Source organism: Octopus sinensis, linkage group LG5 (genome assembly GCF_006345805.1).
Source record: "Octopus sinensis linkage group LG5, ASM634580v1, whole genome shotgun sequence".
Taxonomy (NCBI): domain Eukaryota; kingdom Metazoa; phylum Mollusca; class Cephalopoda; order Octopoda; family Octopodidae; genus Octopus; species Octopus sinensis.
In genome coordinates this window covers 67,860,909-67,883,818 of record NC_043001.1, presented here as the reverse complement: position 1 = coordinate 67,883,818, position 22,910 = coordinate 67,860,909, and the positions used below count along the sequence as shown (strand labels likewise).

The 22,910-nt window shown below is 43.7% G+C and overlaps 1 long non-coding RNA gene across 1 annotated transcript in view; it reads right to left on the bottom strand.

The window, feature by feature from the left end:
* Positions 1–16,747: 16,747 nt before the first annotated feature.
* LOC118763336 overlaps positions 16,748–22,910 on the bottom strand; it is a 12,032-nt gene continuing 5,869 nt past the window's right edge. The window contains exon 3 of the long non-coding RNA XR_004999088.1: positions 16,748–16,835. This is a non-coding gene — a long non-coding RNA (uncharacterized LOC118763336). The remainder of the gene's footprint in view (positions 16,836–22,910) is intronic.

Here is a 22,910-nt window from a genome sequence, read left to right as displayed (position 1 = left end):
GTGGGTAGACCGTTCTTACGTTACAAGATGTTTGAAAAAGGGACATGAAGGCCTGCAACATCAATATTAGCGGTTGGGAAGCAGTTGCCGGCAACCGTGGAGATTGGCGACGTACCGTAAAAGAGGGAATACAAAGGAGTGACAGAGAGAGAGAGAGAGGAGAAATGGAAAGACAAGAAAAGACGTCAACAAGAAACTATGGCATTACAACCAGCCAGGAACAGTCTTTGCTACATTTGCGGTACCTGCAAGAGGGAATGTTTGTCCAGGATAGGACTACACAACCACAGCAGGAAATGTATCAGGACATGAAATGTAAAATCCGGACTAGACTATTTTATGCGCAACTCCATTGTCTCCCGAGACAAAAAGGATGCCAACAATATGTGTGTGTGTGTGTGTGTGTGTGTGTGTGTGTGTGTGTGTGTGTGTGTGTGTGTGTATGTATGAAAAAATACACATTAAGAACAGGACATCGCCAACGAGTGGAAAACACGTAAACACACGAGAGATAAGCAGGGAACAAAATACTAAAAGAAGTCTAGCCCCTCCTCAGTTGTCGACTGTGATATTATTCCATGTTTTGTGCTTTTAACAAGACAGGAGAACTTCATATGACAGCAGCTTCCGCAAATTTTGAAAATATAAAGTTTGTGAAGGGTTAGGGCTTCAAAACAACAAACGACACTAGAATGGACGTACGGAATTAAACAATCGAGGAAGACAGACATTTAGAGTCGTTAGGCCAAGATGAAAAGCACGAAACAAGGAATCTAACTGAGCAGGGGTTAGGCTTCCTTTAGTATTTTGTCGCGTACTTATCTCTCGTGTGTTTACGTATTTTCACTTGTTGGTGACGTCTTGTTCTTAGCGTGTATTTTCCCATTTATTTAATAATTGAACGCCACGCAGACTTTGTCAACAGTTTTTACATTTATAGATAAGTAGATAGATAGATAGATAGATAGATAGATAGATAGATAGATAGATAGATAGATAGATAGATAGATAGATAGATAGATAGATAGATAGATACACTCAAATGCACACATAATCACACAAACAAACACGCACACTCACACACATCTATACATGCATACATACATACATACACCATACTTTACTATTGCTCTACGTGTGACATGTACTTATTCAGTGTACTGTTACTCTTGCACAATATAATTTTACGGGTATCATTATATGTTACCATATTAATATTGCTTTATGTATTATTAAATATTATGACTGTAATATCACATCGTCACAAAATCATCATCATTGAATAAATTTAATTTACCACAGATATATCTTCGCATCAATGTCCTCATTCCTCGATTTGTTCACTTGCCAAACGAGAATTTAACAGTCAACAGACTTAGACTGCCTGACGTCATCAATAAAATATGTTCTCCAACGATGGCCTAAAAAAATGTTAAAAATCGAAACCCGGCTTTAGTTTGTTCCTCTCTGATTAACTTTACTGAAAAAACCTAAAACCCTTTCTTTAGATTTCTAATTGACATTGTACAAGCTTTCCAGAAGAACCAACTGAGTGTTTTTTTCTTAAGTTTCTTTTTTTTTATTTTTATCTTCAAAATCTTTGGACGATTGAAATTCACTCATGTGAACCAGTGATGTTAATACAAATCACTAACCATAACAACAACTCCACCACCAACAACAACAACAACAGCAATAACAAGATGAAGAAAAATATAATTACGACATTCAAATTGACGACTCACATTTGTACAAGGCCACTATGATTTCCAGTGACTCATCTTCAGCGAGATTTGGACGCAGAATTATTAAGAGCAGAACTAAATATTTTTTTTATGCAGAGTGTGGCGTTCTACCGTTTTTGCCATGCCTCCACCACTACCAAAAATTGGCTTTGAAAATTATGTGTAGTGAGCTGGCAGAAACAGATAGTTGAATACCTGTCTGGGTGTATTATCCTTATTTAGTAATATCCAGTTCCAACATGACTTCGCTCCAAAGGTGGCTGCTAGTGTTAGAAGGGATCGGTATAGTACTAATAACATTCTGTATTCCAGTACCAATAATACACTGGGTCGATCTAATTATCTACATCACATATTCACCACTTCGTATCGAAGCCTCGAAGCTTTATAGGTTGAGTTTGTTCGATGGAAACTGTAGGATCCTGTTGAAATCAAAACAAACTGCACTAAAGGTACTCAACGGTTTGGGAATGGTTTTAAACTGGAAACATGTCATGTCTGCTACCAACAAGAAGAGACGGGGCATATTAATTTTTATCAGAGCATCAACCCTTAAAATTGTCTTAGAGGATTTGCAACCTCTTCTGTTCTGGTCTAGTCGTTTAGAAGTGGCCTAGTTCCTAGACAGGTTGTCTTTGCTCCAGTTACAAATTACACCTCTCCTTAGACAGCATTCAAGTAATAAACTGTAAGTTTCAGTTTCCTAGGTTAACGAACGGATATGTATTGAGATAGAGAGAACAGAGTGAAGTGAAAACGAGAGGGGTGAGAGAGAGAGTGATAGAGAGAGAGAAGGGAAAAAGAAGAAAAATCACTTGCTATGCAAGTACATCTCCGTAAATGGAAAATATATTTTGACTGAAATTTGTAGAAACGAAGGAAGATCGTTGTTGATAAATGAGTGGAACAATAACCAGAGACACAAATTTCTCTAACGTGAGTGACATAAAGCAATAGGTCACCAATGGATCTGGCATTGTGGATGCCATTTTGGAGGTCACTGAGATGGTGAAGGCATCATTGTTAATGGATGTTGCCATCACCTCGTGATGTTAGAGGTAAACGCTATAGGACGATAGTTGGCAGAGTCAGAGGGATTACCTTTCTTTGGAATGGGATTCACTGAATCATATTTCCAACGGTCACGGTATTTCCCTGTAACGACGAAAATATTAGAGAGCTTAGTGAGTATGATGATTGCTTAAATGGTTATTTTTATAAATTAAGCATGAAATTCGGAATTACAATGTATTATCAATAACAGACTCTATTACTAATTATTAATTAATGACCTGTAGGGACACCGTATTTCGTTATACAATCATAATATACTACGAAGTATATTAAACGTTTTTATAAGTCAACACTGTGTTCTGTTGTCTTGGCAGTGCTATTACATTACATGTTAAGGTTATCTCTACAGATTTTCTATAGATATTATAGCCAGCAGTGATTTTGTTACGACGTTTCATATCCAAGACACCTGATATGAACAACGATGAGGTCGGAGATGAAAAATTAGTCATGGGCGTACGTTTTTGCTTCTGAAATATGGCATGAAAATATTCATCAGCACCCATCCAAACCATTGACTATTCAGAAACTCATTGCTTAAATAGCCACTAAATATAGCAGTGTAACGTTATTGGATGCACCAATTCTACATATTAGACACATTGCTGGAAACTGGTACGTAAATATTAATGACCTGTAAGGTGCCTATGAAGAAGCAAAATCTTCTGAAATATGGCATATATGCTCATTATCCAGCTTTCATCTTTGATCCCATTATTGTTTACAATAGGCGTCTTACTTACGAAACGTCGTAACAAAAATCAATGCTGGTTATAATTTCTATAGAAAATCTTTAGATAACCCTAACAAGTGAATTATCTATTCTCTTCTCAAAGCGCAACACTAAGCATATTCGTTAGGGAATCTCAGCCATAACCTCTTGATGAAGATGCCGAGGAGACACCAGTATCAGCTAATGAAATATACCCCTGTATTTGAATGGTTCATTATTTCATTAACCTCGAGATGGCTGCAAAGTGAATTTGGCCTCGGCAGAATTTGAACCCGGAACGAAAAATTACCAGTTAGAAACCAATATTTCATAGTAAAAAAAAATGTAAGAACTCAATATTTCTTAGTAAAACAAGGCTTAAAGGAGTCACAAAAATGGTGACGTGTGGTATTTCTTAACAACCCATCATGTTTACAGTTCCAACGGCCCCAGGGTGAAATTTACATTTCAAAATCGAATAAACAACTTTAAATCATCATGACCTCAGTTTCTAGACTGTATGAATTTAATACTTTCGACTTATAAAGGAATGCCCTTCCACCCATCTTCCCACCCACCCATCAACCCGTTCAATTCCCAAATTGCTGTCGGTACTGAGCATTGACCGACTGACATTTGAAAACAATTATGACATGCCAGACCAGAGAAATCAACGTTAACAAATGGCATGTGATTGTCAAATAGGTAGGTAAGAGCATTAAGTAAACACACACACACACACACATGCACGCGCGCACTTACAGATACAACCACATCACGCACACATATTACATACATACAAACAATATACATATGCGAATACAACCATGCATTCATAATAAACACATATATATATACACACAAACATACTTATATACATAAAAACATACATATGCACACACACACGCACAAACACATGCATATATAAATACATGCACGTCTATATATATATATAGTATGCATGTACATATGTATATATCTTTATATATATGTGTGTGTGTATATATCTTTATATATATGTGTGTGTGTGTATATATCTTTATATATATGTGTGTGTATATATATTTATATCTATATACATATATATACATGATGGCTATGACTCGAATTCGAGCAACGCCATTACTTGATTGTTCCCCTAAAGCAGCACAGGCATGGCTTATGAATCCTGCTAGGTACCTAAACCCTTCTACACAGATGTGGCAACGATGTGGCAAGCATTCACATTGTTGCCACCTACGCTGTCACGCGCCGTCATTACATCATGGAATTTTTCACGTTTTGCCTTTCTCAGCTACGGCTAGCTGTGTGTGCAAATGTGGGGGTGGGTGTTTATGGTGTGTGTGTGAATATTTAAATATGTGTGTGTGTACGTGTACCTTTTTGAACAATCTCATTCAGATTCACAGTTTCGGACAACGGCCCAGCTGTATTAATATAAAAGACAAAGTCTGTCTACGAGAAATTAACTGTGTTGCCATATTAGGCATTAACGCCAACGTGAACGTGGTTCGACCAATTTAAATCGGCTTGTGTGTAACCAAATAGCCATAGAAAGTTATATTGTGAATTTTCCTGTCAAGTAATTCTGCTGAAGGTTCCTGAAGTTTTGACTAAATGTTGTAAAAGCTGGGATACTCCTGAATAGAACAACCTCATGTATTACACAGAACTCTGAAGATCAGTTTTGTGAGAAGTTGTTTCTAACTTTCTCTATTTATTGTCTACTTAATACCCATGAATGATTTTTTTCCTATGAATAATTAAATAATTGATGCCACATATAATAAAGTTGTTATTTTAAAAAAAGCGATGGCTGTGACTGAATCTTTTATAAAATGAAGAAATACTTTGCACAGAGAGTCAATCCTACTCTCTAAACGAATGCATTTGCTCAAAAAGAAGACCAAGTCTATATTACTGGATGCAAACAAAGCTGCAGTTGTTACATTAAAGTTTTCCTAAACCTGCAGAGATGTCAAAACAAAGACTAGGGATCTCACTCCAAGCTGTCTAAAGGCCATTAATTCTACTGAATTCATCCATCCTTTGAAAGGTTTTGTCTTTCATCTTTTAGGGTATACAATGAAAATCACGTAAGGATTGCCAGGTTAGTCGCCCGCAGCCCAACCATGCGACAGTTTATACTGAGTTACATGTTACCAGTAGCATTGAAAGTGCATACATATATAGATACACACACATAAATATACACATACACACACACACATATATATATATATATACATATATATACATATACATGAATATATACATATATATATATATATATATATATATATATACACAAAAATACATACGTATATACTTTAAGATATACACACATGCGCAGGGGTGACTCTGTGCTAAGACGCTTGCTTCCCGACAACATTGATTTGAGTTCAGTTTCACTGCGTGGTTCTTTGGACAAGTGTCTTCTACTACAAACTCGTGCCGACCAGACTTGTGAATGGATATGGTAGACGGAAACTGACAGAAGCCCGTGAGTACATATGTGTGTGTATGTGTGTGTGCGTGTCTTTGTGTCTTATTTAATGTATTAGGGTGGCAAATTCAAGAAATTTGAACAAAAAACGGATGTCACTTGTACTTACCTTCATTTGTGATTTTCACTTCAATGCAAACGTCTCCAAGCTATATGAATCAGAATAATAACCGACACAATAAAGTGCTAATTCATAACCGGCGGTGGCGTCATAAAGAAAAAAACTAGTAATGCGATCAGACAAAATTATGACGAAATTTTGTGCAATTGTAACACACACATACACACACATACACACACACACACACACACACACGCACACGCACACGCACACACACGCACATATATATATATATGTATGTATGTATGTGTATGTATGTATATGTATATATATATATATATATATATATATATATATATATATATATATATATATATATTATATATATATATATACAGTGGCGGCCAAAATGTTCAGAACGGCATTGTTTTCGTCAGAAAAGTAACTATAAGTTTTTATCAAAGTAGTTTTATATTCTATAATTTTCACAGACAATAAATACAATATTAATTCTGAGATTTTGGTTTAATTTGAGCGGATAGTACAAAAGTTATGGATGATTTACTGATTTACTGCAAAACCCATGGCGGCCAAAATTATCAGAACGGTTGAAAAAATAACAAAATAATCAAAAATGACAGAGAATACTGGAATTATTTAATATTTAGTGTGAAGCCCTTTAGCTTCAATCACACGCTGACATCTTCGACTGCATGAGGAAATTAAATTTTCAATTTCTTGCTGGGTGATCTTATTCCATTCTTCCTGAAGGGCATTCCAGAATTGCTCAGTTGTTTTAGGATTTCTGGCTTTCGAACGTTCTCCTAGAATATTCCATACATTTTCAATAGGATTGAGATCTGGGCTTTGAGCAGGCCAATCCATAACAATAACCTTTTCATCCTTGAGGAAGTTCATGACCACCTTAGCCTTGTGACATAGGGTATTGTCCTGCATGATTATGGGTGGTCGCTTAGTTGAATTTCTCAGCACAGGCAAGACATGATCTTTTACAAGTGCTTTATAAACTCCTGCATTTACCTTTCCATGTAATCGCACCAAAGGGCCCACACCATCTCCAGATATCATCCCTCAAACCATGACACTTCCTCCACCGAATTTAACACTAGTCTTAAGGCATTTAGGCGACAATTTTTCACCTACTTTTCCCATCTGAGCCAAATAACATAAACTTAGATTCATCACTGAAATGCACCGTTTGCCATTTTTCTTGAGACCACAACACATGTTCGGTTGCAAAGGTAAGACGACACTTTTTATTCTTGGAGCTGATCAGTGGCTTCACTGCAGGTGCTCTTGCTTGTAGGTCATGTTCAACTAAACGACGAGACACAGTTTTTCGAGATAAAGTTTTCTTCAATACAATGCTCATTTTCCGAGAAACAGCAGCAACAGTTTTAAATCTGTCCTTTTTAACCAACTTAACCATAGCACGATCTTCTCTCTTGGTCGTTTTTCTTGGCCTACCTGTAAACTTTCTTGCTTCACACGAACCACAATCATCGTAGACCTTGAGAATACCGTGTACAACACTTTTTGACTTGTTAACAATCTTTGCAATAGATCCAATACTTAAATTATCCTTCCTTCGAAGCTTAATAATCTGCTGACGAATTGGTAACGGAGTAAGTGGCATTATATTAACAAAGTACACTGCAAATATTCTTACTAATGTTTAGTAAACGAACCGTCACGTAAACAAATTCAAAACATTAGAGTTCGCCGATTAAAATTACTAAAACACGGAGTAAAAGCAACCGTTCTGATCATTTTGGCCGCCATGGGTTTTGCAGTAAATCACTAAATCATCCATAACTTTTGTATTATCCTCTCAAATTACACCAAAATCTCAGACAATAACAATAATATCGTGTTTATTGCCTGTGAAAATTATAGAATGTAAAACTACTTTGATAAAAACTTATAGTTACTTTTCTGACGAAAACAATGCCGTTCTGAACATTTTGGCCGCCACTGTATATATATATATATAATTATTGCACACAATATCTTGGTAAACTCTGTGTGTGCGGGGAGTGGGGTGCGCGCGCGTGTGTGTATTTGCCTGTTTACTTATACATATATATCTGTAAACATATATGCTCCAATATATTTATTGGGTCATCCTATAAATAATGCGGTTTTTTCAGTTGCATGAACTAAAAGTCAGAGGGGGCGAGATAAACTACAGACGACTTTGGAATCTCATGCAACTCTTCTGGATGGTCTCCTTGTTTAAGTTGGTGCATTCTGTCATGATCCTTGCCTTCAGTTCATCTTTGGTGTTACAACTGCGCCCCACACATAATAATCAAGTGGGTTGCAGCCATGGCAGTTAGGTGGCCAGATTTTAGAGTGATGTGGTCATAGAAATTGTCTGACAGCCATGACTGGGTTTTCCTACATGTGTGGCATGGTGCAGAATCCTGTTGCCAGATATTTGGTCTTCCAGCAGCCACTCTCTTTTCCCAGAACAGCACTACCTCCTCCAGGCGCTTGATGTAGGCCTCCGTGTTGAGTGTGAGGCCGTGTGATGAATGGAGATGAATGGAGGCATAACGTCGCCATCACTAGTGATCACTCCAAATATCATGGTGTTGACCGGATGTTTTATTTTTATCACTCTCGGTACATTTTAGGGCGGAGATACGGCAAGTCAACGGTTGTTTTGTGTGTTCACCATCTGATCTTGGCAGAAATTTTTCTCGTCTGAGAAAAACCAAAGTATGTTCGGTTGGAGGGGATGCTTGAGTTTCTTCGAAAGCTTCGTTGCGCGGTCTTTCCTCTTGCCCTTGATGGCTTGGGATAAAAAAATGTCCCTTTCTCATCTTGCATGAGTAATACCGAATGCCTTCAGGCACTGCCTGATAAGACACTTAGACACTCAAATGTCCCTGGCGATGGGCCTGATTGACTTGGAGGGATCATTGTCAATAATGGCCTGAATCTCACCAGCAAATTCAAGAGTTGTTTTCTTATCACAACGATCAGAGTGAGTTTTCTGAGCTGCCGTACCTTCGTAATCACCACTTATTCAACTCCTTCTGAACCATCTGCACTATCCTCAGATTGACACTCAAACATTCTGAAATGTTCGCATTGGAGCTTCCAGCGTGAATGCCAAGCAGTACGGCATGTCGTTTTCAAATTTCTGGCAGAGTGAATTGCGTCATTGTGTTACTTTCTTCACAGGCGGTGCACATCTGAGCCTACTATACTGTGTAGTCGACAAAATCAAAAACAAACAATGCGCATGCGCAAAATTTTTAATATTAAATAGCGATAATTTACCTGTTCTACCTTGTACATATAATTCTTTTTTATCCCTCGAAGAACACACATAAAGCCGTAAACAATAACGAAAAAGAAACAATGGTCTTCAGAAATAATATTCTTGTAGCATTTCACAATCTTTCTTCTTACTTAAAGATGTTTTCCAACTGTATAGCCATAGTCATTGAATATACTGTTATTATATAGATATTTTACAATGACCAAGCAAAAAAAAACATATATAAACATATATACTGGCATGCACTTGCGCTTACGCACACACACACACACCCATACATACATACATACATACATACATACATACATACATACATACTACATACATACATACATACATACATACACGCGTACAGACACAAAGCTGATTCGAAAACTACAGATCCAAGTCATCACTGGAACTGTAAAAATTTGTAAAACTGTCCAGACATACAGAGTATGTATTTATATATGTGTGTGTAGGTGTGTGTGTGTGTGTGTGTGTGTGTGTGTGTGTGTGTGTGTGTGTGTAAACATATTGGCCTGGGTGTGTGTGTGTATGTACAAGTAACCTAGTGTATGTGTTGCGTTGAGTGATGTGCGTTTTGTATATTTGTATGAGTTTACGCGCGCGCACGTATGAACATGTGTATATGTGTGAAGCTAACGTGTGTGTGTATGCGTGCGTGTGCGCCTGCGTGCGTGCGTTTGCAGACGCTTGTGTTTAGCAGTTGATATGTGCTTGCTCAGGTGGTGTGTGCACGTGTGTATGTGTGTATATGAGTGTGACCATATAGTGTGCAGGTGTATAGTGTATGTTTGTGAACAAAATTTATGTGTCTATGAACGTTGCGTGTGTGTTTGTATATAATGTCTGTGTTCAGCAAATATACGCTTGTGTGGGTGTGGGAGTATGCATGATGGTTTGTGATGTATGTACTGAGTTGAACAGTATGTAGAGGTGTTCGTATAGTGGTATGTGTGGTGACGCAATTGAAGAGTGTGGGTGGGGTCTGTAGATAACGGTGAGTGAATGTGTTGATAATGGTGTGTGGTGTGGGTGCTGAGAAGTGTTGGGTGCTAGTGTGTGCGGAGTGGAAAGGTGTCTGTGAGTGAGTGCAATGGTGTGTGAAGTGAGTAATGAATTGAACAATGTGTTTGGGTGTTTGTATTTTGATGTTTGTGTGTGAGGTGAGGGTACTGAAATAGGTGGTATACAAGTGTGTAAGTGGGGTGAGGCAGTTGAATGTAGGAGACGTGTGGGAATTTGTGTGGGGTGGTGTCAGATGAAGAGAGGTAGTGAGCTGAGCTCATATAGCTCAAAGGAACGAAGGCAGAAGATTAATTTCTGTTCACAGTGAACGCAAGAGTCCGGTGTTCCTTGTGCAGAGACAGTCCGATCATAGACAGATGTAGCGAATGACCGGTAGAGCGGAAGTGGCGCGAGACCAAGGTGTCATTGCCGAGTCTGATATCTCGGAGGTGCTCTGCGAACATGTCAGCCAAGCAACCTCCCGTTTGACCAATGTACTGGGAAGGATAGAGAGAGCAGGGGATGCAGTAAATAACATTAATGGAAGTGCAGGTAAAGGAGTCGGTGGTGTGATAGGGACAGTGGTGAGTGCTAGTAAGAATAGTGGTGTTGGAGAGGTAGGGACTGATGCGATAGCGTGGGCGAGAGCAGGGGAAGGAGCTAAGCTGAGAGGCAAGGGTAAGGAAGAAACTGTGGACCAAGAGGTCACGCAGGTTAAGGGCTCGATGAAGGAGGGAAGGGGTGGGTTAGGTAAGATGTGCGAGCTGGAGGGATCGGACTGAAGTCATCGGAAGACTCGGAGAATGGTGCGTTGGAGGGATAGGGTGGAGGTGTGGTGGTGAGGGGAAACGGGAGACGGGTAAAGGTGGGGCCGGTGCGAAGAGTAAGAGCTGTGTGGTAAGAACTTTTGTTTCCCGACCACATAGTTTCGGGTTCAGTCCACTGCGTAGTGTCTAAAGCGTCGAGCCGACCAAAGCTTTGTGAGGGGATTTGGTCGATGGAAACTGAAAGAAGCCCGTCATATACATGTGTATGTGTGTGTATGTGTGTGCGTGTGTTTGTGTGCATGTGTGTGAGTGTCATCCACAACCGCTTGACAACTGGTACTTGTGAGTCTCCGTCCCCGTAAGTTAGCGGTTCAGTAACAAGGCACCAGGCTCACAAAAATTAAACTACTGTGGTCGATTCGTTCGACTAAAATTCTTCAGGACGATGCTGCAGCATGGCCACAGTCTAAAAGAAGTAAGACAAAGAAGTGAAACGGTACTTATTAAACAACGGAGGAGAGGCTGTTGGCAATCAAAATTTCAAACCGTTCCATATATGTTGTAATTAAACTCTACCTTTCAAGTATTGTTCTCACATTTGTCATACATGTGGAAGACAGACAGACAGACAGACACACAGACAGACAGACAGACAGACAGACATGCGGGCAGGTAGACATCAGCCATGCAGACAGATAGACAGACAGCCAGTCAGACAGACAGACAGACAGACAGACAGACAGACAGACAGACAGATAGATAGATAGATAGATAGATAGATAGATAGATAGATAGACAGACAGACAGACAGATAGATAGATAGATAGATAGATAGATAGATAGATAGATAGATAGATAGATAGATAGATAGATAGATAGATAGATAGATAGATAGATAGATAGATAGATAGATAGATAGATAGATAGATAGATAGATAGATAGATTGGTGGGTGTAAATAAAATGCATTGAGGAATGATTGAAGCTGAGGTGGAACAGGGAAAGAGAAGAAACGAGTGAAGAGTAAAGCGAAAATCAAAATTGAAAGAATAGATAAAGATGCGATGTGTGTAGTGTTTGTTATTCTTGACAAAGGCTGTTTGACATTGGAACAATAAATTAATAAAGAAATACATAAAATTACTAACAATAATTTATATATTATTGTAAAGATAATAGAGTAATTTACTGAATATAGAAGTAAACAAACGAAATTAAAGGCAAACACATATGTAGTTCAATGATACATACATACATACATACATACATACATACATACATACATACAGAGAATGCCATCCAATGAAGCTGAGCCAAGAAGGTACATACGGTGAATTTGTATCTGCATGTGTTAGAAATTCTATGCGCTTCATAGCAAACGTATGAGAAATGGTGTTTACGTGTGTGTTTAGTAAGATTAATGTATGTATATTGATGTGTGTAAGCCTGTGAATATGGTGGGGTAAGTTGGGCGTGAGACGAAGTCGAAGTATGAGCGATTATTAAGTGGGTTGTACGAAAGCTCGGCTGAGTTAAATTGAGTGTGAATATATGTGTGAACGAGTGGAGAATGTGGAAAGTTTCAACACTTAGTATGTGTGGTGTGAATGATGAAGAAGACAACAGAAAATGAGAAAGCAAATATAATTAGGTCTTACCTCGGCGAAGATTAGTCTACCAAACTCAGCGAAGATCAGATCTCTCTCAACAAAGTCAATGCGTCTCGTCGCTTCCTCGTCTCAGCTCCCACTGCCGCTTCGTTGATGCCACATGTGCGTCGTCCCTCACCGCTTCCGCTTCCTGCCGCGCATGCGACCTGCAAGCCCTACTTCCGCCCTCTCCTATCTGTCGTCCTCTCCACCGACACCACACGCCCCACTGATCTAAAGATCACTGAACCGGCTTTCTCACTCGCTCCCCGCTCCCGAACTCGCACCTTAACTGGTTTCATAATCAGCCAACCAAGGAGGAGGGTGCCGTTCCCTCTGTGGTCGCAGTGCGACCCTAGGACTGGTTCCTGGTATGTTGCTACTGGCCTCATCATCCTGTCTACTGGTGTTGTTTTCATCTTGCCCACTGCTGCTGGTCCCATCCTCTGAGGCATGGACAATCCTCCGTATATCCAAAACGTGGCGTGGCATACCATCGACCGAGATGTTATTCTTTGAATTTACAGAGGTTATTGTCCCCTTTCCCCATTGTGATGTACACCGTACATTTGGGGGTTTACCCAAACTTCTTCCCCGACCTGCACGAAGGCGTGCTCTTCCTCTGCCCCGGGTCGCATTGATGCAGTACACAGATGCCTCCACTCGTACCTGAATATTGCCCTGTGTGGCACCGACTCCTCAGCTTGTCCTGATCTGGGCGACATATTGTACCAAAATACAGCCTCGATTGGTGAAATGTGACCCCTCTCTGCCATGGCCTTGATGGTACGATGATGCCTTTCCACCACCCCATTTCCACTTGGCCGGTATGCCGCCCTGAAGAAGCGATTGACCTTCCACCCATTAATCATTCCTTTCAGCACATCCGAGCAAAAGGCAGTGCCATTATCCAGAAGCAGTTCATCAACGGGGCCTCGTTCCAGGAATATCTCATTCAACACTTTCACAATTTCTTCTGCGGTCCCCGTCTTCATCTCCCTCCATATGGCCAACCGCCCCGGTCCGCAGTCAACCATTGAGAGGTATGTCCCCTGCCGGTAGTGTGTTATGTCCACCGCCAGTCGTTTCCAGTCATGGTCCACTGGAATACTTCCCGCTTCATGTACGCCCGGAGCAGGGTCATGGACTGGCACCTGTCACAACTGCTAACCACTCTCTGCACGCTCTTTCTTGTTACATCGGAGTCAACTTTTCTGGCTAGGAACAATATCCTGTCCACACCCACGTGATGCATTGTATGCAGTCTCCGCAACTCCGAGTCACTCAGACGGCATACTGCAGCTACAGCCTGCTTCGCATCCTCTGGCACCTGCAACCAGGCTCGCTTTACCCTGGTCAGGACGTCTGCCCTGTTCTTCTCGGAAGGCACAAAGATCACGCTCAGCTTCAGATTGAACTCAGTGGTTAGTTCACGCAGTATTCCCAATCGACGCTTTACCAGCATCTTTGCAGCCCCTTTGGTCCTCACCCTCCGCTCATTGGTGATGACTGCTGTCACCCAACCAAGTACAGTGGCCGAACCAGTCCTGATTTATATGGTGTGCAATCCCCACTTCAAGGCTAGGTTCACCCCCTTCAACACGCCATCCAACTCCGCCACATTGATATGATTGCAATCATCTGTCTTCCTGAGCCAGGATGCATCTTCCACCATGACGCCTCCCACTTCTAAGACAACCCCTGTTGCGATGCTACTGGCGTCACACCGTACAATCCCGCTCTTTAATTTGGGAACATACCAGCTGCCCCTCACTGGGACCTCTGCTCCTACTCTGACCAAGACTTCCTGCATCATGTCGATCGTCTTCTCCCCCACTCTATCATTCCACTTCACTCCTTCGGCTCATGTGTTGATGAAGCTATATGCTGTCCGGAGCCAACCTGCAATCGGGTAGTGTCCCACCAGCTTCCCACACACAGAGAACGGTTCTCGTCTACTCATGCTGGCGCCCAGTTCAGGGACCTCATTCCCTCGCCGGAACACCAACGCGCCGGCCTTGTCTTTCCATTGCTTGAGGCCCAGTGCAGCACCTCCCTCCATTGCCTCTGGTGGCTTGGCGATCAGTCCAAAACTCTTCAGGTGGCCTATGACATCCGTTGCTGGTATTACGGTTTCATCCACTAGAATGTCATCGATATACGAATTGGTGGCCCTTTTTACTCTGTCCACCTTTCCCAGGATGGCCTTGAGAATTGTTGCCATAATCTTTGGCGCTGAGTTCAGCCCAAGCCCCAACCTGGTCAGACAGTACGTCCGGCCCTTATATCTGACGAGCTGGTACTTCCACAATTTCTCAGCCACATGCACCTGTAGGTATGCCGACTTCAAATCAACAATCGTGGAGGCCCCTGTCATCTGCCTCCACTCTCGCAAGGTGTCTCCGCATACATATGTGGCCTCGCCACCTGTATAACACGATACGTGGTCATTCAGCTCTCGGAAGTCAAGCACTGGCCTGACCTTATGCTTTGTGGGCTGTATCACCGCCATCAGTGGCAGGACTCCGCTCTCTTCTTTTTCCCAAGGGATCAATATGCCCTCCTTAATCCACCGCTCCACCTCCCCCTCGAACTCACTTCTGGCATCTCCTTTTAGAGTATGCTGATAGCAGCCCACTTTATTCTTTAACATCGGGGGCTCTCCCTTCCAGTGCCACTCCACTGTCCACCTCTTGCCATCAAAGACAGCCCGAAAATCCTGGTCTTCAATGGTGTGCGCAGCATGCTTTTCCTCACGGCTGTCGCCGGTGCATGGTCTCGCCCTACACGGTTTCCCCGCTAACCCAAATGTTACACCAGCCTCGTTAACGGTGACACCTCCCAAGCGGGTGATTGCATCCATCCCCATCACCACGTCGATCTCGTCCACCAAGTGACCAACCACAATCGCTCGCAGCGTCAGCTGTAGTTCCTGCACCACAATCCGCGCATCTGTAACCCCTTCGCAGTGTACTTCTCTTCCGTCGACAGCTCTAACACTGCTTCCTCCACTCCACGTCTCTGCCACTTCTGTAGTCATCAGGGTTGTTGTACAGCCCGTGTCCACAAGGGCTCGCGACATCTTCCCTTCCACCAGAATGTCGACCACAGGGAGCGACGATAAGCGCGCCTCTACTGATCCGAAAAGACAACTACCGGCGCAGTAGTCTCCCGCAGTCCGTTTCCCCGCAGACACTCGCTGGCTATATGCCCCGGCTCTCGACAACGGTAGCAAATCACCTCAGGCTTGGGTAACACGCAGTCACGCACCATGTGTGGACCTTGGCACCGGAAACACTGTCCTTTGAACGGTCGCACATGTTCTTTCTTTAGCCCCTCTCCGCTGCTCCTAGCTGGGCCACTTTTCGATGTTGCAGTCGACCGACATGTTGTCGGGAAAGCCAGTCACGAACGCCAACCTAACCGTCCGGTCCAGCGACTCTCCCTCGTAACCCGCCAGTTTAGCCAATCTCCTAAGTTCATTGGTAAACACGTCCACCTGTTGCCCAGTCCATCTTGTTCTACCCAGGCGAGCGTATGCCTCGAACATTCCCTCCGCAAAGGCCTCCATCAACCGGACTTCCACTTTCTCCGCGCTAAGTTGGTCTGTCTCTTCCATCTCTAAATACAACGCCAACGCCGGACCATCCAAGTACAGCGGCACGAAGCTCGCCAGGTCACCTATACCATGGAGCTTCGCCACCAACTTCACTTTCTTCAGCCAAACGACTACATCCGTGTCGCCGCAAAACGGTTTTATAACTTCGGGCGAAATACGGGCACTCATCATCATTTTTATTTATAAAACCGTGTGAGAATTGTTTTTGTTTATATGCCGAAATAGCTTGTGGTGTGAATGATGAAGAAGACAACAGAAAAGGAGAAAGGAAATATAATTAGGTCTTACCTCGGCGAAGATTAGTCTACCAAACTCAGCAAAGATCAGATCTCTCTCAACAAAGTCAATGCGTCTCGTCGCTTCCTCGTCTCAGCTCCCACTACCGCTTCGTTGATGCCACACGTGCGTCGTCCCTCACCGCCTTCCGCTTCCTGCCGCGCATGCGCCCTGCAAGCCCTACTTCCGCCCTCTTCTATATGTCGTCCTCTCCACCGACACCACAGTATGTATGAACAACTATATTTTTGTGTGTTCAGTTGTGTGCGTGTGTGTGCGCGCGCGCGTGCATTTTGTGAAATCCAAAAGTGTGTTGTCATGGAAGAACAGGAGAGTCGTTCAGCGACAATGTGCGTATGTAACTGAGAAAGCACAAGTGTGCAACTGTTTTTTTTGTGTGCTATATACTCAGGGTGCTTACATAAATTATTACGTAATTTGCTACGAAAATGTAATATGTCATAAGGTTTATTGAAACAGCAATAGAAATGCATGTTCGAAAAATCAAAATATCACTCATGTTGTTTTCATTGCTTCTTCAAATGCGTATACACAGAGAGACACACTCACACACACACATACACACACACACATATATATATATGTGTGTGTATAGAGAGAGAGAGATCGGCGGCACTAGCAAGATTTGCGTAGAATTAGGACTCGAGCAAACAAAACAAAACACGGTGGACGTACGAAAGTAAACAAATGTTATTTGAAACGGTAGACGAAGACGGAATAAATACAGTTTTTCGGCCAAACACGAGAATGATGAGTAACGCCTAGAAGAAACCTTCAAATGAATATAAAAAAAAAGAATTAGTAAGAGAGGAGAAAAATTGACCAGCAGACTAGGCGTCCGGGGCGAGAAGGCAGAGAATAGAAAATCAGTCACAGGTCACGTGTGGGCAGCAGATAGAAGGGAAAGGGGATGATGAGAGAGAGAGGGGGAGAGAGCAGCAAAGAGAGAGAGAGAGAAAAAACAGGAGAAGGGAGGGAAAAAGCCTACAATTAAGTGTGAGAAGACGAGAGCGAGGGAGAGAGGAAGTAGGGATAATAGAAAAGGAATATTAGGATAAGAAAGAAAGAAAGAAAGAAAGAAAGAAATATACACGAGAGGGTGTCCAAAAGTAACCTTATTCAGGGCGACTGTCGACCTCACGAACGAATGAAAGCATCATGAAAATTCGTGAACTGATCTTGGAGGACCAAACAATTGACAAATTTGTTGATACGACCGGTGTCTTCTGGAGCTCCTGCCAATTGATTTTGAGCGAGGAATTGCCAATGAAAAGAGCTGCAGCAAAATTTAATAGTTGATCTGGACCTTTTTCGAAGCTCATTACTGGTGACGAAAGCTGCTGCTACGGCCGGAAACGAAGCAGCAGTCAAGTTAATGGAAGCATTCTATGTCAGCACGTCTCCCCCGCCCCCGCCTCGCCTCCGCCAAAAAAAAGTGCGTCAAATGAAGTCCAATGTCAAGACGATGCTGGTTTGTTTCATCGATGCAAAAGTAATTTTCCGCACAGAATTTGTTCCTCCTACTCAAACTGTTAAGTAGACATTTTACTTGGCAGTTCTGAAGCTTTTGCGAGACGCAGTGAGACGAAAACGCCACGACCTGTGGCAAAATGGAGAGCAGTAGTTTCATCACGACAATATGCCTGTGCACACCGCCTTGAGAGTATGACCTCGCTTACCCACCCGACCTTGCTCTCTGCGACTTTTTTAGTTTCCTGGAATCAAATAAGTCCTTAAAGGAAAACGTTTTGCAGATGTGGAAGAGTTGAAGCAAAACATAATGGAGGCGTTAAAAGGTATCACTTCGCAAGAATTTCAGGACTGCTTCGAACAGTGAAAAATGCGTGTGGACTCAAGTATTGCTTCAAATGGAGAATACTATGAAGATGATAACAGCGTAAACATGTAAAGCGAAGTGAATATTGCAAAATTCCGGTTTCTTTTGGGTACCCCTTCGTGCATACAGACACACACACACACACGCAAACACACACACACACACACACACACATACTGAGTGCCTTGGATACTAATTCCTGGATTTTTACACCTACGGAATACTGTTACCATACTTCCGGTGTACGCCACTGAAATCGTGATTGGAAATCAAAAATAATCTGTCCGTGACTCTACAATAACTTTTTTCCTCGAACTTTTTTTCTCGTACGTTTTTCTTCTTTACCCTTCTTCTTCTACCTCCATTTTTCCACTTGTGTCGCCACCACTTACACCTACACAAACATTCATCACTTTTCAACATGTCTGACTTACACTAGTTCGTCCAACACCTTCAATCCCTTCTTAGCCGCTTTCTCGCTTTCTTCCCCGCCCAATGCTTACAACCCGCAAAAAACTTTCTCACTTACTTTTTAAAAAAACTCGCCACTCTAGCCATCTCTCCTTCCTCAGCCGTTGCCTCCGCCATCACGTCACACCCCGTGGCTTCCTCTTGAAGTTCCACGCCACCCCCTATTCCTCCCCCTCATCCAACCCACCCTCGCTCGCATTTCCCGCCTCCTCATCCGTGCAACCATCCGTTCCATCCGCTCTCACCTTCACTCCCTTGACCACCAACTTCCCCAGGCTTACGTCCTTCTCTCCTCCCTCTACCCTCCACTCTTCACCCAACCTATTCTCCGCTTCATTCTTAATCTCAACCACCAACTTCACAATTTCCTCACACACACAAAAAACAAAAACCTCCACCATCTCCTCAACCCTTCACCTCCTTCCCCTCCCCCCTCCCCTACATCCTCCCCTTCAGCTCCCTCGACTCCCTCCATTCCCGCACCCACCACTCCCTCCCCTTCCCCTTCCACGGACCCACACACACCCCATCCTGACCTTCCTACGCCTACCCCATCTTCACCCAACCACCCCAACTCTCCTCCCCACACCTCTGCACCCCCTCTTCCTGACCCCACACATCCCACCACCCCGCTTCCTCGCACTGTTGTCACTATACCCCCCAATCTTCCCCTCTCCGCTGCCGAGCGCTCTCTCCTCAGTAAGGGACTCCGCTTCACGCCTCTCACGCGTCACTGTGACGAATTCGAGACTCGGACCGACGTCAACCAGTTCCTGCGCCGCCTCAAACTTTGCGCATTCTTCCACGCGTCCCCGCAGCGTCACGAAAATCAGGATTGCCTTTTGGAGCTGGGGCGCCGCCCATCCAACTGGACGCCGCCCCCAGGCCAATTCAGTAGCCTAGATTTGTTCGTGAACGACTGCAGCGCGCTGGTCAACCAGTTTAACTTTAAAAAAAGACCTCTCCGAGACAACCTCACTCGGGCTGAATTGATTGCCCTTCGCCACTTCCGTCGCCGCAATGACATTGTCATCAAACCGGCGGACAAAGGCGGAGCAGTGGTGATGTGACGCGCAGATCTCTACAGGGAGGAAGCGCTCAGCCAGCTTCAAAATCCCCTCTTCTATCGCCTCCTCCCCTCCGATCCCACCTCTTCCTACCAACAGCGAGTGTCCTCCACCATCCACGACCTCATCTCCTCTTCTGCTCTCCCCCCCCGACCACCACCAACCTCATCGTCCGCACACCCCGCACCTCCACCATCTATTTCCTTCCCAAAATGCATAAACCCAATAACCCTGGCCGCCCCATCGTTTCCGCCTGTAATTGCCCCACTGAACACCTTTCCCTATACCTCGACCGCATCCTGTCCCCCTTAGTCGCAGCCCTCCCATCCCACATACATGACACCAACCACGCCCTCCGTCTCTTCAATTCCTTTTCCCTCCCTTCCAGCCCCTCACACCTCCTCTTCACCTTAGACATAAAATCCCTGTATACGGTATATACCCACAACAACGGTCTCTTAGCCCTCCAACACTTCCTCGACCGTCGTCCCGACCCCATCCCCAGAACCCCCACCCTTCTCCGCCTGGCAGAGCTCGTCCTCACCCTCAATTGGTTCACGTTCGCCGGGGAAACGTACCAACAGCGGTCCGGGGTCGCGATGGGAACAAGAATGGGCCCCAATTTCGCCAATCTCTTTGTTGGCTACATTGAGGCCCAAGTATTTTCCCAATTCTCCGGGCCGACCCCAGAACTATACGGTCACTACATAGACGACTGCATAGGCGCCACCTCCTTTTCCCGCGAACAACTCTGCCACTTCATCTCTTTCCTCTCTAACTTCCACCCCTCTCTACAATTCACTTCCACCATCTCCAATACCTCTGTCAACTTCCTTGATATCTCTCTCAGCATCGACCAACCCTCCCACTCTCTCACCACCTCCACCTTCTTCAAACCCACGGATTCCCACCTCTATCTCAACTTCTCCTCCTCCCATTCCTTCCACACCAAACGGGCCATCCCCTACTCCCAGTTCCTCCGCCTCCGACGCTTGTGCAGCCGTGACCAGGATTTCGAGACCCAGTCTCAATACCTGGCCCGCCTGTTCAGGCTTCGAGGATACCCACCTACACTGGTCTTGAACGCCCTCGCCCGCGCTCATCGCATCGACCACACCACCGCCCTTTCTCCTTCCTCTCACCCACGCCCTAACCGCACCCCTTCCCCTCCTTTTCAACCCCCTCTACTCTACCCCTTCGTCGGACGATACTACGTGCCTTCCGTCGCCTCCAGCTCGATCCCACGACCCGCCCCATTTTCCCCAACCCACCCCTGTCCTCCTTCAAACGAGCCCGAAATCTACGCGACCTCAGCCCCACACGGATCCTTCCCGTGCTCCAGATCCCGCTGCAACACCTGCCCCTTCATCACCAACACCACTGCTGTCACCGGTTCCAACCAGCGAACTGTACATATCAGACATTCTTTTACGTGTACTTCGTCTGGTCTCATATACTGCATTAAATGCAACCTCTGCGGAATGCTGTATATAGGACAGACGGGACGCCGGTTGTCAGACCGATTCGCCGAACATCTAAGGGATGTTCGTCTACAGTCCAATTCTCCCGTCGCACGTCACTTCCGCTCGGCCAGCCATTCCCCCGAGGACATCTGTGTTTGGTCTCGCCCCACACAACGGTCCTCCACATTCCAGGCTTCACTTGGTGCAACGTTTCATTTTCACTCTACAAACCAATACCCCACACGGACTCAACACAGCCCCCTCCTCTTAGCGACTGCGCTCCACCTCTCCCCTTTTTTTGTACTTATACAGAAACACACACACATACCCACGTATCCACGAACACACCTATTTCCAACACACCACACACATACAACCTACATGCACATGTACGCACACATACTTCCACACCTATACACCCACCCATACCCCCACAAACCCCCACGCGCACACACACATGCCCGTGCACACACACCAACAAAAAATACTCATACACATACGCACACTCTTATAAACACCTAGCAGACACACACACACATACACGCACGTAAGCGCACACACGCACACAAGCACGGGCATGTACATTACGCCCACACAACTCCAGAAGAACCCCCACGCACACACGCATAAATTCACACACACACACACATACATACATACATTCATACATAAATACATACACACATACACACACATACATACATACACACATACATACATACACATATACACACACACATACACACATACACACATACATACATACACACACATACATACACACATACATACATACATACATACATACATACATACATACATACATGCACACACACACATACACACACATACACTCATGCACACATACATACACACACATACACGCATGCACACATACATACATATACACACACACACACACACACATACATACATACACACACACACACTTACACACATACACACATAAATACATACATACATACATACATACACACAAACACACACACACACATACATACATACACACATACATACACACACACATACACACACATACACGCACACATACATACATACATACATATACACACATATAAACTTATAAACACACATATAAACCTCTACATTTGTACACACACGCACATATATACATACATTCACTCGCACGCATGTACACACACACGCACACACATACACATTTACATATATATACAATACACGCACACACATACACACGTACAAACACACACAAATTCACATACACACCGACACATATACATACACACAATATATACCTACACGCGCACGCACACATA